This window comes from Cibotium barometz, chromosome 11 (genome assembly GCF_041138505.1).
Source record: "Cibotium barometz isolate CiBa-2024 chromosome 11, ASM4113850v1, whole genome shotgun sequence".
In the NCBI taxonomy this organism is placed as follows: domain Eukaryota; kingdom Viridiplantae; phylum Streptophyta; class Polypodiopsida; order Cyatheales; family Cibotiaceae; genus Cibotium; species Cibotium barometz.
The window spans coordinates 23,760,943-23,774,916 of record NC_141056.1 but is presented as its reverse complement, the minus strand read 5'-3'; positions in this window follow the sequence as shown (position 1 = coordinate 23,774,916).

Sequence of the window (13,974 nt, the reverse complement as noted above, 5' to 3'; positions counted from 1 at the left end):
AGCGGTTCCAACAGTTGTGCTAATGTTTTACCCCCCTTTCGGAGCCATTCGTGCAGATAGATTTTCCATCCGGGCAGTGGAGAATTTGCGATCATGGCCGCGCGCAGATTTTTAGTTTGCACAATATTTGTGTTTGCCCTAATTTCTATGTGGGTGAGCCTGAAGCGGTTCCATCAACTGTGCTAGTGTTTTACCCCCCTTTCGAAGCCACACATGTAGAAAGATTTTCCATCCGGGTAGTAGATCTTCTCCTCTTTGTTTGCAGGGCTAAAATGTAACTTTTTTCCTTCTTTTGTGGAAGCATTAATTTTCAATGTTGAGTAGTGGAAATGAGTCAGGGAACCATAGATATGGATTTTGTAGAGGCACATGTATCACCAGAATATGCAAAGAAGTTTGAGGGTGGAGGGCCAGAGCCAGAGTCTGAAGATCAGGCTAAAAGGCAGAGATTGATCGGCGGTGAATATGGAGAAAAGGAGGCTTGGTCGGATGCTTCAAGATACCTTGCTTCTTGATGAACCTCATGAAGAGAACCATGAGGTGGCTTTTGACTTTCGAGTTGCATAAGCTAATCAGATTTTGTAGCCATATGTGATGGCAAATCATGTTAGGGCTACCAAGGTTCCAATAGAGGAAGTGGTAGATGCCCAAGTGGAAACATGTGGCACAAATGCACAGGCACATGCATTGCTTGCACTTTCTGTGAAGCGAAGCATTATTCCTCATATTTGGTCATGTAAGACTTCAAAGGGATGCACTTGCTACATTATACCAGGTGTGCAATGAAGCACGTGTTGCATACTATGCGCAAACAGTTGGAGTCTGAGCATCCAAGCAAGAAGATACAAGAAGAGCATTCTAGGCAAAATACATCTAATATGCGAGTTGGTGACCAAGCTTTTGTTGCCAATCATAAAGGCAAAGGTAAAGCTTCTTTGCATGGTGGCTATACACCAAAATCAGAATCCTCAGGAGGTAAGGATGTAGAGAAAGAAGGTGATAAGCCTAAAAAGAAGGGCAAGTGTCACTATTGCAGGAAACCAGGGCACTACATACATGAGTGCAAGAAAAGGCTAGAGAAGGAGTGTTAAAACCCTAAGATCTCTCTAGATAATTGTTATGCATAAACCTGCAAAAATCAAGCATAAACTCATCCACCTGACCACCCCCGAGCCCAAGGGATGTACACATGAATTATAATGAAGTACATCATACCTTTACCTTGATGTTCCATACCATCAAGAGGTATAACTCCAATCCAATAGCATGTAGCTATAGTGTGAAATGGTAGGTGAGTAGATATAATCCTCTATACAAGAGAACATCATCATATCATAACCTAGCCCAGCCTCCCTTGAGTGTGCCCCATGCCTCTATTATATAGGAGGGCTCTCAAGTGACTCTCCATTTCCCATGTGTGACCCTTGGATGCCTGACCCTAACCTTAACTACCTCCCAATACAAGAGCCGGCCCACATACTCTTGCCAGTTATTGTCACCACCCTCCCATTCTTTTCTAAATTATTTGTTAAGGATGCGATCCAGTACAAAAACCATCTTGAAATTGGTAATCTGACACCATATGTTACGAGCGTATTGTTAACTACAAACTAGCTATCCATAATTTATTTTCCTTACCTCTATGGATCTATATGTGTCTCAGCAAGGGTCTTCAGCTTATCCATGGTAACATAGTGTGGTAACATAGTGCTCCTCTTTGTCCCAATTGAGCATGTTCAACTTGGTAAACCACTCGTCACCATTTACCAGGTTTGAGATGATAGCAAGCTTATTATCCCATTGCTTTACGTCATTCTTTGTCTCTAGCACGACTTGTTGGTGGTCCTTGACATATGAGCCATCATTTTGATCCAAACTCAATCTTGTTGCCCAATATTTTTCCAAAGTCATCCGATGAAGTTTTACACACACATGATGGTTATAACCATTTAAGTAATACAATGTAAGAGATAATGACACACACACCTTGTATACAAGCTGCATTAGAAGTCCCATTGGTAAAGTCCACCACACATGCTTGTGGAACCTTTTCTCCCATTGTGCAGCTTTGCATTGATTTGCTCCGTGTCTTCCTTTGACAAGTGCTTCATTAGGCTTGTTTAATCATTGGTCCCATACCTTTACATAAGGAAGATCTCATTGTTGCAAGAGTCTTTCGCATATGTACTCTTGCCAAGTTGAGAAGGTTAAATAAAAAAATATAGGTGGTTAGCTTCCCATTTCACCACATAAAAATATATTCATGGTGGTTAGCTCCCCATTTCACTACATAAAAATATATATATGGTTAGCTCCCCATTTCACTACGCAATGCAAGCACAATACACTAATAGCTTAGGTGTGGGCATCCGTACATGTTCATGCAGTCAAGTGCCAAGACCATTTCGCTCTCTTCCTCTTTTGTGAAGGAGATAACTCTGCAAAACACACAAATGTACCGCGAGCTATCATTGTGGAACACTGCATACACAAACACATGCTATATGTTAAAAAGTGGTCCATGCAAGAAGGAGATGTACATAAACAAGTTATATCCACTGAAACCTAGGCCGCTAAGAACGTGAGACCTATGCCGAGAGTAGTCTTTTATATGGTCTTTCACTCTATCCAGATGGATAAAACATTTTCAAGACCCATTTTTGGCCTTTGGATCTTTATTTCAAAAGGGAGCCTCACAATCTCCTTATTTCAAAAGGGAGCCTCGCAACCTCCTTATTTCAAAAGGGAGCCTCGCAACCGCCTTATTTCAAAAGGGAGCCTCGCAACCTCCTTATCTAAAGGAAGTCTCAACCTCCTTATCTAAAGGAAGTCTCAACCTCCTTCTTTAAAGGGAGCCTCACAACCTCCTTATTTCAAAAGGGAGCCTCAAAACTTCCTTATCCAAAGGATTCTTTGCATCTTTAACGTTAGCATGTGATTGATTTTAAGGAGAGAACCCAAGTTAGGAAGGAGGGTATCTAATTGCCATGGTGAACATTATCGATTCTTGATCATACAAGCTCATTTTTTGTAATGCGGTGGCACACTTACGTATTTTCCTGAACTAATTACTTAATGTCTAAGAGATAATAAGTAGTACACTTACTTATTTTCATGTACTAAGTACCTAATGTCTAAGAGATAATAAGTAGCACACTTACGTATTTTCATGTACTAAAAGTACTTAATGTCTAAGAGATAATAAGTAGCTTTTCCTCAAGTACTAAGTACTTAATGTCTAAGAGATAATGGGTGTTTTTTCTTGTACTAAGTACTTAATGTCTAAGAGATGATGGGTGGTTTTTCTTGTACTAAGTACTTAATGTCTAAGAGATGATGGGTAGTTTTTCTTGGACTAAGTACTTAATGTCTAAGAGATAATGGGTAGTTTTTCTTGTACTTAATGGTGGGTATTTTTTCTTATACTTAATGGGTAGTTTTTTTTGTACTCCCCATTCTTAGAAATTAGCTTTGAGATAAGTCCCTTAATGATCCTTACATAAACAAGGCTAAGCACATTATGCTGTCAAAACTCAATGCCCAAATAATAGTGCAACGGTCCAAGATTTGACATCTCAAAAGACTTCTCTAAATCGGCTCATATTTCAGCTTTAAAAGCTGAAATATGAGCAACATGTCATCAACATATAACATGATGACGAATAAAACATCATTAGTCCCCTTAATATAGAGGGTATTGTCAATTGGGTTATTGCGAAAACCTTGTGCAACCAAGTATGCATGTATCTTTTCGTACCATGCTCTGGGAGCCTGCTTAAGACCATATAAAGCTTTCTGCAAATTTCATACTTTGATTCATGACTTTTTCTAAACAAAACCATGAGGCTGAGATACATAGCTCTCCTCATGCAAATCTCCATTTAAGAAAGTAGTTTTGATATCCAACTAACGTACATTCCAATCTTTATACGTGCTGTAAATGCAATTACAGTCTGCATGGTAGTCATACGACATGTGGGTGCAAAGGTTTCACCATAGTCAATGCCTTTCTCTTGTGCATAAACCTTTGCAAACAAAGCCTAGCTATGTATCTCTCACCACTACCATCTGCTCTACGTTTGAGCTTGTAAACCCATTTTGTACCACAATGGCCTTCATGCCAAGAGGCAAGTCTACCAAATCCCATGTATCATTTTTTAGTATCGAATCATACTTAAAATTGCATATCCAATTTTTAGACTCCTTTGCTTCATCAAAGGAGATAGATTCCTCTTCATCACAATAAGCACATAACTTGCATCAACATGAGATGCATGATGAGAACCTGCAGTTGTTCTGCTAGGCAAAGGAGTGATCAATTTTCTCTCATGTAGTGTTTGCACCAGCCATTTTGGCATACTTTTTGACTCCTCAATTTCCCTTCTTTTCTCATCAACTACATCATCCACATTTTCCACATTAATAGGCTGATATGTGGGCCGAAAAACATGTTGATTTATAACCTATGTGGGCTGATTTTAAGCATTCCTTAGATTTGCCAAATACTCTATATCAATGTGTCCTGGAAGGAGAGTGTTGAATATGTCCTGTGAACATACATTTTGTTGTTTTTTATATGAAAGCAAGGGTTGAATTGCATCTTCCACAAACACAACATACATTTTGCTATTTTTTATATGAAAGCAAGGGTTGAATTGCATTGTATCCCATAAAAATACATTTAACAGCCTTATCATCAAGCTTGCTTGCGAAGTTTCTTAGACACAAGTGCATAAGCAAGACAACCAAAAATGCGTATGTGAGCCACAGAGGGCTTTCTGCAATTCCAAGCTTCAAAAGGTGTAATTGTATGCAAAGTGTTTTAAGGACACCTATTCAAAAAATATGTTGCACACATGACTGCTTCTAGCTAGAAACCATGGGGTAACTCCTAACTTTTGACCATACAACATGCCATCTCCATGAGAGACATGTTTTTACGTTTAGCTACATTGTTTTGCTAAGGTGTATAGGGCACAATACATTGGTGTTTTATCCCATGATCAGCCATGCATGTATGAAACTCCTTAGACATATACTCCCCCCCTCCCTCGCGGATCAGTACTACGCAGGGTACCAATCTTACATGTAGAAGCGTTTTGAACCATCGTAGCAAAGTGCCTAAAGCACATAAAAACCTCTGGTTTCTATTTCAATGGATATACCCAGGTATGTCTAGAATAATCATCAATGAATGTGACAAAATAGAGGTAGCCCCAATAGATGGTGTCCTTATAGGACCACATACATCGTTGTGTATAAGTTACAATTTTTGGATAGCTCTAACTGAATAATCTTTGGGAAATGATGCCCGTTGCATTTTTCCAATAATATAGCCCTCACAAACATGTTTGATAGGGACTTCAAGATGTGGCAGCTCAGACATGTCATGTTTATGTATGTAAACGCAGTAAACTGCCAAAGTTCAAGTGACCAAAGTGTGCATGACACGACTTAGCATCACCCATTACCTTTGTGGCAGAAATTGTACATACAACATGTCTTTGTCTTTCATATGCATCTAGCTTATAAAGGCCATGAAACAAAGTACTAGAAGCAACAATTGTCTTGTTGTCACTGCGATCATGAACAATACATCTGTCATCCTTAAACTGAACCACTGAGCTAGCCTTAGTAATGGCAGATATAGATAACAAGTTCTTCTTGATCCTTGGTACATATAAAACATCTAAAAGCGTGACTGTTCCACCATTTACAATAGTGAGAACAAATTTACCAACTCCTTGTTTTCACATGTTGCAATGTTTCCTTATGGAGTAGATTCAAGTGATGGGAACAAACTGCGTGATGAGAAGTAATGTGCAAACTAGCACCACTGTAAAAATCCCATACATATACATCTGTAACAACCATGCATACATCCTTATGTGAAGGGTTGTAATTGCATTGCACAATGAAAGCCTGATCATCATGTGCATCGTTTACAGATTCTTTGTTTTCTGCATTGGACGATGATGCATCACCTACAGCCATACCTAAGTCTTTCTTTTTCTCCTTCTTCAGCTGTTTCCTTTGCACTCATTAATGTAGTGACCAAGTTTCTCGCAATAGTTTCATATGTCCTTTTTCTTTGGCTTGTCTTCCTTGTATGTGCAGGCTTGCCTGATGACTTTGATTTCGACTTTTAACTACCCTGAGGAAAGGCTTATCTTCCTTGTATGTGCAGGCTTGTCTTCCTTGTATGTGCAGGCTTGCCTGATGACTTTGATTTCGACTTTTAACTACCCTGAGGAAAGGATTTATTTTTCCCTTTTCGTCGAGACTGGTAGCAAAAGCCTAATCTCATGTATGCATGACAGATCTGGTTTGCTTAGATTGCTCTTCTTGCAAGAGCACAAGAACCAACTCCTCAAACTTCAAGGCATTTGGATTTCCAGTATGATAGTAGAAGCAAAACCTTGATACGAGTCTAGCAACGCATTCAAGACAGTAGGAACCAATGAACTATGAGAATATATTTCATCAACATTAGCCAACTGCTCCTTAAAATCCTTGATTTTTGTAAGGAAATTGTCCATGGATTCTCCCTCATTCATATGCTCTAACTCTAATTGCTTGCATATATAGGCACCACGTGCTTCCTTACGTACCTAGTACAATGATGCAAGTGCATCTCTTGCATGTTTATTAGCATTTCTACATGACCAAATGTGATTAATGATACTCCTCTTAGCTGACAAAGCAAGCAATGCATGTGCTTGCGCATCTCTTCCATCCCACTTTGTTTGTTCCTATGTAGTAGAAGGTATTCTATGCTATGGTAATGCACCATGTGAAACTGAGTCCGTGTCTACATGTGCCTTCTACATCATGTTCATCAGAGGAACCATGATGTTTCTCAATACAAACCACAACATTCCATAGCCCTTTGTTTGGCAAACCAATATATGCCACATCATATAAGACCATAAAGGGTTAGTTGGTCTCATCAAGCTTATCCTCAATGAATAACATGTGAAATACATTATTGAATACCATTTCTAATAATACCCAAGCAAGTAATCATACAACCTGCAAAGTGCTAAGTGCTCCTTTGATGTAACCAAGGTGGCTGACAATGGATACCTGCAAGGTGTATGAAAGAAATGCAAAGTAAAGTGAATATAAATTTTACTCGTAAGTTGTAGAGATCGATGTCATTGAAGTGTAGCTTGTAGACCAAATCCAGTGTGGTGAGTGTCTGTTGATGCTTTCTTGTGTATCTGCACACCCGTCTCTGTAGTAGATCTGATAAAACCACTCCAGAATATGATGAAGAACAGTGCAAATCCGGTCCCTGAAGTTGTCTGCAAAAAGTTGAAAATTGCCTGATTGGCTCCCAAAACGTGCCTGCAAACGAAAATATAACCACAAAACTACAGTACACACTTCATGATCCTCTTTCTTCTCCCAAAAGGGATCCTTGATCTGATTCAATAAGACATGCGACTCGGGGTGAAAGGTAGGCATCAACACAAAGGCGAGAAGCGTATGCTTTGATACCAAATGTTAGAAATAGGATTTCAAGAATGTGTACACGCACACGCACACGCGCGCGCGCGCGCACACACACACACACACACACACACACAATGGAGAAGCTCAAGAGAGCACACAATGAGATGATAGATAGATAATGAATATGTATTGTACAAAAGATGACAAGTATATCCCAAGATGGGTGTATACTAGCAAGGGAAAAAACACCTCCTAAAGAGGAAAAAGTGCCCCAGCTAGTGTGTTTACACACATCACTACCAAGTACGTCTACAAGCTCTTCTTCAATAACTTTTATGTACAATTATGTTGCATGAAGCCATGTGGAGCTCTTACAAGTGGTCATCTCTGTGCATTATCTAGCCCAGTAACTAAGAGAGGAGTATAAATAGGGGAGGGGATAACAAAAAGAACACACATAAGATATGGAGAGGCAATGCCTTCTTAAACCCTATCGATAAACTCATCCACATACAATGGAGTAAGGTTACAAGAAAAGAGAGTGCGAGAGGACAACAAATTCAATCGCATGAATAAAAATAGTTTTCCATACAATAATGTAAGTCTTTTATATTGTGTGCGTGAAAAGCGCATGGAATCTCATATATATGTATGTTTTCCTATTAACATTAAAAATGTATTTCTAAGTTATTAAAGTGAACAAAAAGTAATTCTTGCCATATACCTTACCAAAATGGTTGGATTGTATACAAGGTGCATATTCCATTCATGATTTGATATAGCAAAAGCCAAGTTGCTTTTGGGCTACTTTGACTCTTTTAGTATAATTTGAAACTCTAGCTAACTATTTATAATCTTACTACTCATTTGGCTTGAATATAACTCTAACTCTTATAAAAATAGACCTCTTCAATCATGATTTGGCCATTGTAACCATATCCATATACAAGATTAAAGCTCCATCTAAACTAGTTAAAACACCTTACATATGGCATTCACGTGTGTCTAATGCACTAAAAGGCACTTAAATTTTACTTTATGAACCCATTGACATAACCATATACACGTGGTTAAATCTATTTTGATGGATTTGAATGAACTTTTTGAGTTTGTGAAGGAGTGTCAACATGTTAATGTCAAGATGTTGCTATATGTGTTTACATAATGGTGTTTTGGTTGCTTACAATTACACAAATCATTGATTTTTTTTGGTAAATATGTTTACATAATGGTGTTTTATCATTGATAAAAAAATGCTACTTAGGTTTTGGTATTTACATTTTTATATGTGAATTGCCTCATTCTTCTTTCTAAAGTATAAGAAAACATAGAACTTGTTGCATCTAAATTGAGCTACTCACAAAGATATCTTGAAGTCTCTAAGGTTTTCAAAAGCTAAACACAAAGTTCTTTTGGATATTCCTTGTTTTCGAAATATATTTGCTGCAAACTAAGATGCAATAATTCCTAAAAAATTAAACTAGAAACTATAAAAAAGGGTGGTGCACCGTTTAATTTATATTTCTTTTGTTTTGAAGGACAAGGAAGAATAACACCTAGTACCTTTTAGAGCCATATTTTATTTTGAGAAAAGTGTAATCAAGCTTTTATTGACTTTTATTTTGGTTGCACATGATTGCAAAAATTGTTTAAAAAATAAATATGGTTATACATGATTGACTTTTATTTTGGTTGCACATGATTGCAAAATTGTTTAAAAAATAAATATGGTTATACATGATTACACATATGTATTTATTAAAAAACAAATACATATGTAAAAGGCATACTACATGATCTTACACACAAAACCTAACTAGCTATACGTAGAACATGATTTTGATTTTTCTATAAGCATTGTTGTGATTGAGTTGGCATGCCAAAGAGCACGACAAGCATGACAAAGATCAAGTGCAAATTAGTGTGCACATTTTATCAAATCCATCATCCTTTTTCAAGAAAGCACAACTAGACATGAATTCGATAAAAAGAAAAGCTAAGATTTTTATATATATTGTGATTAATGCAAGAAACATAAAGATGCAGCAACAAACTCCCAAATTAAAAAGGTTAAAATTCATGAGACATGAGTAGAGAGGCTCTTTTTTATTATTTATAACACGATAATGTATTTTAGTTTCAAACATTCGAACTCATATATATGTCATTTATTGTTTCTTGCATTCGAACTCATATATTAGCAAAAAATCCTCCTAGAGTTATTTAACAAAGCTTAAGGGTAAATGAAAAATGTCCATTATTCTATGTTTTTCTTCAAATTCACATAATGATTTGCTTAGCTTGTCAATCTTGAGTGTTATTGCATTGTTAGATAATCCATAAACACTAGTTATGTAAGGGCATTCTTTTAATTTTTTCTATGATGCTTTAAAATAGAGATGATCCATGTGATTGGTAGCATGATTGGACATGATTGTGTTTAAAGACTAAATTCTCCATGTAAGGTTTCTAAAATATTTCTTAATAAATATTGGCATATTGTATCGTAAGAAAATACTTAGGTACTATTTAGGAATTCAATACTTGACCCTTAACATTTGCTTTGCAAGCCTCGTGTTTGCCCTTTGCACTAGGAGAAGCCATGTATAGTCTTTGAGTTCTATTGATTCAAATAATTACCTCACTTTTTTCAACTAAAAAGTACTCACATCTTATTTATTAGAAATAACATGAAGAGAACATTTATCCATTGCAAACCTTTTAAGAACTAGTAAAAGCACAATCTCATTGTGTAATAATGGTTGAAGTTATGGTGGGTAGCTTTTTTTTTTGGGGGGGGGACTTGTTTGTTTTGAAAGGTGTAACCTTACACATAAAGACATGGTATTGAATGCCTCCCTAAACACATCCATTGGTTGTATTTATTCAAATTTTATGTTGGTTTTGGAAGGAGTAAGAAGATGCACCAATCACATGCATTTCAAATCAACATGCCAACTATCACATGAAGGCTTGAATAAAGGCTCATTTCATTAAATATATAAGTTAACTAGTAGTGTAATCTTTCTGACAATAATATCTACCCTTCATTGCACCTCATATTTCACCATTTAAGCTCTCGTCTTTAGGGCATACAACACAAGAAAGCCTTCATCTCTTGTAATCAATTGCATTCGATGATGTGATACCCAATCAAAACTTGAATCTAATTTTCAACACAAGAAAGCCTTCATCTCTTGTAATCAATTGCATTCGATGATGTGATACCCAATCAAAACTTGAATCTAATTTTCAACTCATCTAGTGAATAGTTAAAGTGTGTACATATATATTGTTCTTATTACCACATTACCGAATTTTATTCTATGAAAAGAAAAAAATTGAAGAACTTTTCGATGATAATGTAGTATGACTAAGTAGGTTATCTAACTTGGAAATAAAGGTACAATCCTCATGAAGCAGTCATATAAGTAGCATAATTAGGGGGGTTGTTATCTTCCATCGAAAGGGAACAAAATTCAACAAACTGAAGGTAAGTTGTACACACACACATAAGAAAATGATATCAATTGGTATGAGTAAGTTTATACCATGAATTTTACAATGCTATAGAATAGGAGGAGTGTTATATGCACATTGTGTGCATATACTAGGAGGCTAACCTGCATTAGGCTTGTGAGCATGTGAGCATGGGAACAAGCTCTAGTGGAGCATGGGTTAGGACTAACCTTAAGGGTTAAGGTTAGGGTCAGGCATCCAAGGGTCACACATGGGAAATGGAGAGTCAAGAGTCACTTGAGGGCCCTTCTATATAATAGGGGACACTCAAGGGGGGCTTGAGGGCTTGAGGCTTGGTTATGTGTTATGCTCTCGTGTGTAGAGAATCATACTACTCACCTACCATTTTACACTATAGCTACATACTAATGGATTGGAGTTATACCTCTTGATGGTATGGGACATCAAGGTAGAGGTATGATGTATTTCATTTATAATTCATGTGTGCATCCCTTGGGCTCGGGGGTGGTTGGGTGGTTGAGTTTATGCCTGATTTATGCATGTTTATGCTACAAAACAATTATCTAGAGAGATTTTAGGGTTTTAACAGTGGTATCAGAGCAATCTCTAGTTAATTATTGTTGATTTTTCTTTGCAATTTTTGGTATTTTTTTAAAGTAAATTTTAATATTTACTAATAAAAATATTATTTTGTTGATTTGTGTTGATGATTTGCACGTGGATCATTGATATGGCGATTGGAATGCGTGTTACTACAATTCAATGGATGAATCGACGTTGCGAGGGAATTCCGTGAGTTTAATGCTATTTTTCCTATTTTTTGTAGTTTAAAATAAGCATTAATAAATTTTTTTACAAAAATATCACATATTTTATTGTGGATATTTTTGGTAGAATGGATTCCCTAAATTTTTAAAATTTCAAGAAATTTTTTTCTAATTTTTAAAGGAAAATTTTGAGCATTTTTATGATTAAAAAAATATTTTTATACATTTTTTACGGGTTTTGTCCGCGGGTATGCGATCAAATTTCTATCGATTTTCTACTAAAATGCAGTAGGGGACGTGTTGATACATGAAATGCTCTCCCGTGTGCGTGGGATCCTCTCCGCCTCTCAATTTTGATTTTCCCGTGTGAATTTCTCTTAAAAAGGGATTTTTTAAATTAAACACTAATCATAATTAATATTAATTATGATTAAGTAAAGTTTAATTAAAAACTTTAATCAAATGATTAAAGTTAACCTCTCTGTTAAGAGAGAGAGAGAGAGAGAGAGAGAATTGAATGGAGAAGATGGAGGAGAGGAGGAGTGGAGATGCAGAGGAGATAACATCTCTCTCTCTCTCTCTCTCTCTCTCTCTCTCTCTCTCTCTCTCTCTCTCTCTCTCTCTCTCTCTCTCTCACAGCTTTTGGCGCACGTGGTGGGGGGGGGGCGATCGCTGCAGGTGGCCAGCGAACATCCCCCCCCCAAAAAAAATCATTTTTATAAGGTTTAAAAAAACCCTTAGTTTAAAAAGTTTTTTTTAACTTTTAAAAATATATAAAAAAGGGTTTTTATTTTCCAAAAAAGGGCATTTCAAAAAAGCTTGGAAAAAAGCCCAAAAAAGAAAGAAAAATTTGAATTTTGAGAAAAAAAATTATCTAAAAATTTTTAGAATTTATTTTCTTGAAAACTCTTGGCTTTCCGCATTCCCGAGAAACCTTTTGGCTTTCCGAATTCCGTAAAATTTTTTGACCCTCCGTATTCTGGAAACTTTTGACCTTTCACATTCCGATTTTTTTTTTGGCTTTTCATTTTTCCCAAAACTTTTGGCTTTCCGTATCCCGAAAAACCGTTGGGATTCCAAAATTTTTTGACCGTTCGTATTCTAAATGCATTCGGGGTTAATTAAAAATTTCCAAAAATTTCCAAAAATTAGTGGTCGTATGCTTTGAAGGTAGCATTTGCCTTCGTTTTTTGCACATAATTTTGGAGTATATTGCTTGTACTCTTGTATATATTCCAACTCGGATACCTAGTTGCTTATGTATCTAGGTGAGTTATGTATCTAGGTGAGTTATTTTTCTACCCTAACTTTATTGTGTTTTGGGAAGTTATCATTAGAAAGGCACCAATAATTCAAAATTCTTTTTTAATGATGTACTCGATAAGGGTCATGCCTTGATGTACTCTCACGTATATAGAGATAGGTTTTTGTATGTGAAAGTCTGGATAAGGCCATTTTATTCCTTTTATACAGGATTTTATTCATATTTTCCTAGACGGCATACTAGGGAGTTTTCAAATTGTTAAGGTGTGTATGGATGGTATCATGGTGGTATGGGACGCTAGTGATCCCTCACATATATTCTCTTATGGGATAATTTGGGCCCAAGATTGTTGCTTTGTTTACATCACTTAGCATGTTGACCTCTCAACATTCAAAGACAATCTCATTTTCTAAATTCACTGGAAGTTATATTGTGGGCATTCTCTAGATAAACTTCTTTTATCTATAGCCTGCATGTTTTGATGAGGGTAATCTCGTCGGTATTTTCACTTGTTGAAATCTCTTTCTTTAGAGTTTAAACAAGTTTATCTTGTTGTGTTCGGATAAGAAAATTTGGGTTCTTCTTTTGTTGGCAGTTCTTTCTCTAGTTCCGTACTTTAGGTGATTTATATAGTCAACCTGATGGTTTACAGATGAACATATGCGACTCATCGAGATGCTAATGACTCTCTATATTGATATGGGTAACTCAGAACGTCGATTATTCCATATGCAGATGTGGGTATATCGGGGTGCCAATGAATCCCTGGTTTCTGCTGTTATAATGCCATGTTTTCCTACTTTATTCCGAATGGTTTACAAAACGAGGAAGTTACTTTGAATGTGAACTGCTCTGATCATCCGCACTCTGATGGGCAAACAGAGTGTATGAATCAACAACTTTGGGAAAAATATCTTCCAATCATGGAATTTGCCTATAATAGTTTTAAACATACGGCTATTGGTTTTAGTCCGTTCATGCTTATGCATGGGTTAACCCAGGGCT